Source organism: Erinaceus europaeus, chromosome X (genome assembly GCF_950295315.1).
Source record: "Erinaceus europaeus chromosome X, mEriEur2.1, whole genome shotgun sequence".
Taxonomy (NCBI): domain Eukaryota; kingdom Metazoa; phylum Chordata; class Mammalia; order Eulipotyphla; family Erinaceidae; genus Erinaceus; species Erinaceus europaeus.
In genome coordinates, this window is record NC_080185.1 from 86,693,744 (window position 1) to 86,698,766 (window position 5,023).

The window sequence follows — 5,023 nt, forward strand, 5'->3', positions numbered from 1 at the left end:
TTGCTCTGGGAAACAAACAGGCAAGCAAAGACTACACTTAGCACAATTAAATGCCAGTGTCTCATCATGGAATGAATTTCTTCCACTTGACTTATGCTGTGAACATCTCAGACAATATACTTAGGCTTTTCCAGCTCAACCATTGGCTTTTGATTTCATACATTTTGGGAAAACATGCAGCATTACATTTTAAAAATATATATTTATTTATTATTAGAGACAGAGGAGACTTGTGATGGGGAGATAAAGAGGGGCAGATAGTGTGGTGGGGGAGTTGGGACAGTGAATAAAGCTTTGGACTCTCAAGAATAAGGTCCTGAGTTCCATCCCAGGCAGCACATTCACCAGAGTGATGACTGGTTCTTTCTCTCTCCTGCTATGTTTCTCATTAATAAATAAATAAAATCTTAAAAAGCAAAAAGCAACAGAGACAGAGAGATACCTGGAGCCCTGCTTCACCATTTGTAAAGCTTTCCCACTGCAGGTGTGAATCAGGGGCTAGAACTTGAGTCCTTGTGCATTGTTGATGTGAATGCTTAACTAGGTGTGCCACTATCTGGCTCCCTACATTCTGCATTACTTACATGCACTGATATTGGTTCAGAAAATACTAAAAAAAAATCATCAATGTTGTTCACCCATTTATCATTAGCATAGATTCGTTTTGTTCTACATTTATATTTGTGTCCTGTTACTTCAGCCTCAGGACATGAGTTTGATAATTTCTCAAAGTCAGTTACTATTGCAACACTATGCTCTTTGTGTGAAAAAGATCATTTCACCATCATTTCATTGCTTTATTATTTTTTGAAATCTGTTCGCATTTTATTACAGAAAAATCTTACATAATTCACTTTCTCCAGTAAGTTTAGGCAAGATTCTCACAATATCAAGATCTCCTGGATTAATGACGGCTAGTGTGCAGACTCTGGTAGTTTCCTAATGTTGTTTCCAACTAAAAACTATGCCACTCTAGAGATTGGCACCATTTTTGGCCAAAATGGTTCAATACCCAATCTGTGATTTGCTCATGGCTGGACAATTGTTGGCAAGGATGGCCAGTTTTGCTTTGCCTGGTCATCTTCAGAGTCAGCTTGAATCCCAGCATGTACTTCCTACTATCCATAACCAGTTGGAGCCTGGAGTTGATAGACTCCGACAACCTTTTTGTGCTCTTTATGGCCACATTTTCCTGCCTTCACTGGGGGAAAGCCCCCAACCAAGAGCAGCTTCCTAGTAAATGAGGGAGAAAGAAAGTTGATGATTTCAATGAATAAAAAATAGTATACACTTGCATTGGCAGGTCGATCCATACTCCCAGGCTGTCTCTCTATTTCCCTAGTGGGGCAGGGATGTAGGATGGTGGGGATTCAGGACACACTGATGGGGTCTTCTGCCCAGGGATGTCTGGTTGGCATCATGGTAGCATCTGGAGCCTAGTGGCTGAAAAAGAGGTAAGATATAAAGCAGAACAAGTTGTTGACTAATCATGAACCTAAAGGCTAGAATATTGCAGATGAAGATTTGAGGTCTCCATTCTGGAAAAAGCTAGTACGTCTACTTTAGGTATATTCCAAGGGGGCCATGATCCTACTAGTTTAAGCCTAAGCCTGACAACTAACTTGCATGTGGACCCAAATTATTTTCTGGGGTGGCAGTGTCATAGAAGGAAAAGGACAAAAAGCTTGATCAGGGAAGAGAGTAGCTCCCAAATATGGGAAAAGTGTGTAAATATTGTTAATTGGAAACACCATTGATTTGCTCTGGGGCCCATAATCAGCAAAAGAGTCTATGTTACCTCTGTATCCTGCTTTATATCTTACTAGTTTGGCTACCAGTCACCAAGATGCGGCTGCTACTATGTTCCCAAACTGACTACCTTAGACAGATGACCTCACCATCTGTTCCAATGTCTCACCTCTCCAGAGCACTACCACACTACAGAAAGACAGAGACAGGTTGTGGGTCTCTACCAACGCCCATGTCCAGAAAGAAGCAGTGACAGGAAGCAGAACTTTATCTTCAGCACTGCAAAAAGAATTTTGGTCCATCCTCCCAGAGGGATAAAGAATAGGGAAGTCTCCAAGGCAGGGGTTTGGATACAGAACTCTGGTGGTGGAAAATGTATGGAATTGTGCCCCTATCATCTTACAATCCTGTAAATAATAACTGAATCACTCAAAAAATAAATAAAAATGATAAAATGATGCCTTTTAGTTTTTCATTTATTCCTGAAAACATTCATTAAGTAACAAACACTCATTGTTAAGACAATAGGAAAGAAGTAACTCCTTCATGGTGGTGCTGGGGATTGAGCACGCACACACCCTCAGCACACACACACCCTCAGCACGCACAACAGCCTTTTGTATAAACACTATGCTATCTCCCCAACCCGTACATAGCCATTTCTCAATGAATGTAGGGAAACAGGTTCTCAATCCTGCAGGGACCTGCCTCAGACTTGACCCACACCCACATAGTAGAGAACCGGGAGTTCTTTTCTTCTTCCAGTCCTTATTCTCAAATGATATGTGCAGCTCTCTGAGGATGTTGACTCTACCAACATTGAAAAAAAATTTATTGGTGGAGTGGAAGGGCTAATATTTTACAGAACAGTCATTGACACAGTGTATGATTTTTTTTCATCGCCCTGTGGTTTACAAAAGTTTGTCACCCCCAACACTAATAATAATGTCTTTGGCCACCAGCATGCCCCAGACCCCAATGCCTCTCTCTTACTCCTTCTGCAGAGTCCTTAGCTTTGGTGCAGTATACAAGACCCAGTCCAAGTTTCACTGGGTGATTCCCCCCCTCCTTTCTAGTTTTCTAATTCCACTTATAAGTGAGGTAATATGCTATTTGTTCCCCTCTCTTTGCCTTATCTTTTGTAGCAGGACACCTAAAGTTGCACTCAAGAAGAGGCAAAAAGATGACTTCATCATTATCAACAGGTGAGTAGTATTCCACTGTGTATTCTACTACAGTGCTTTTGAGTTTTTCCTAAACTGTTGAAGGCATCACTAGAGCACTCTTTGTCCCATTGAAGTTTTCAGCTGCAGGACAATATAATTTGTTGATGGGCATTGGGATTGTATCAGGCTTTTGGCATGTGAACAGGGCTGTTGTCAACAGTCCCATGCAGACTTTGTTATGAGCATATTGACCCTTCTCATGCACATGTCAACAACTTCAAAAGAAGTGAGATCACACCTTGGGGAGGGACCTGGTGTGTGCCTCTTCTCTAGACCTTGTTGTCCCTGTTCCTCCATGTGTCCCTGCTGCATGAAGAGGTCACATGCTTGGATTGCACATTGCACACTCTCTCTCAGTGTCTGATGAAAAGGAAGTTTCTTTGCTTGTCATTATGGCAACTCTCTTCACCCACAGCATTCTTAATCTTCTTCTTCTTCTTTTTGCCACGAAGGTAAACCCACGGTCTCTGTGCCTACAACACAAATACACTGCTCCTAGTGGCCAGTTGTCTGCTTCTTTCTTTTTGGGTGGAGACAGGAGAAAATAGAGAAGGAAGCAGAAGGGAGAGGGAGAGAGAAAGACACATGGAGCCCTGCTCCACCATTTGTGAAGCTTGTCCCGTTGAAGGTGGGAACTGGGATTTGGGCCCAGGTGCTCCTGCAAGGTGACAGGTGCACTACTGGTGAACTCCCACCTGGCCCCTCTTCTTCCTGTTTCTTATTTCACATGGCTAGGCATATAGATTCTTTTTCATTTCCTGAAAACTGTTAAATCTTGTACATGTCAACAACTCCAAAGTGAGAGGAGCCACACACAATAAGGGAGGAGGCCTGACAAGCGACGAGTGTATCATCTTCAGCTGAGAGCCCCATTCCTGCTGGGGCTGCTGAAGTGCCCATGCGCGCAAGAATCGGGGAGGATGTGTGAAGAGCACAGTCACATTGGAGTGTGTGATATTCTGCAGACTCAGATCTCTGCTGCGGTGCCCATGTTAGGAGAAAAGCACTTGTGAAACGGAATCATTCACAACTGGGACCCGGGGTAGTGGAGGATGGATGTTGGACACCTCCCTTGTTTGTCCGGGGTCCCCTCTCCTCTGGGGAACAGATGCAGGCCTTGGGGCAGCATCCCAAGTGCTAGATTTCTGACACCATCTGTGTCTCCACAACCTGAGATGCCCTCTATGCAGGAAGCCTGACTGCATGTGATGAGGTGGAGTCTCTGCATGTGAGGCTGAAGCAGTTTGTTCAGTCATAGGTTGTGGCAGTAGAGGCTCAGTGCTGGAGAGGTCGCCATACCTGGGGCATCCACAAGCTCTTCCCCCTTACACACACAAGGCTTGGGAAGAGGCCTGTGCATACTGCCTTAAACATCTTCACGCATAAGCCATATCTGCTCTGCCCTGGTCTGGGCAAGGCAGGACAGCGATCTTACCACTCTTACTTGAAGGAGAAAAGTGAGGCCTGGAGACGTGATGAGGCTGGGAAGGCAGGGCCAGAAGGCTGGGCCACCTCACAGTCCACCTAGCTCCATCCTGTGTTGTGAGACGTAGACCTCTGTGGACAACAAGGAGAGCAGGCCAGATCTAGGCCACTAGTCCAGATCATGGCAGGGCTAGGCCACACACCTCTGAAACATCACTGCACTTCTCTGAGACTGTTTGGCCAGGGTTACAGTAGGAATAGACCAGCATGGGGGTGATGGTGGCAGTGTGTGTGTGTGTGTGTGTGTGTGTGTGTGTGTGTGTGTGTGTGTGTGTGTGTCAGAAAGAGAGACAGACAGAGAGAGAAAGAGAGAGTGAGGGGGGAGAGAGATATCTACCTTTCCCCTCAATCTATATCCTCTCCTGCTACCACCTGCCTCCTGATGAGCAGGGATCCATAATCTACCCACATCTCCCAGGGCTCTCTCTCCAGCTCTTCGCAGTCCTCCTCTGCAAGCTCTCCACCCCTGACCACCCTGCCCTCAGCATGCTTCCTTGTAGAGTCTGTGGGCTGAGGGTGGGGGTGATGTGGAGGAGAAGGAGGCTGACATGGGAGAAGGGTGG

The 5,023-nt window shown here is 45.3% G+C and overlaps 1 pseudogene; it reads right to left on the reverse strand.

The window, feature by feature from the left end:
* Positions 1-828: 828 nt before the first annotated feature.
* On the reverse strand, positions 829-3,875 carry LOC132535752 (large ribosomal subunit protein eL30-like; annotated as a pseudogene).
* Positions 3,876-5,023: the final 1,148 nt, after the last annotated feature.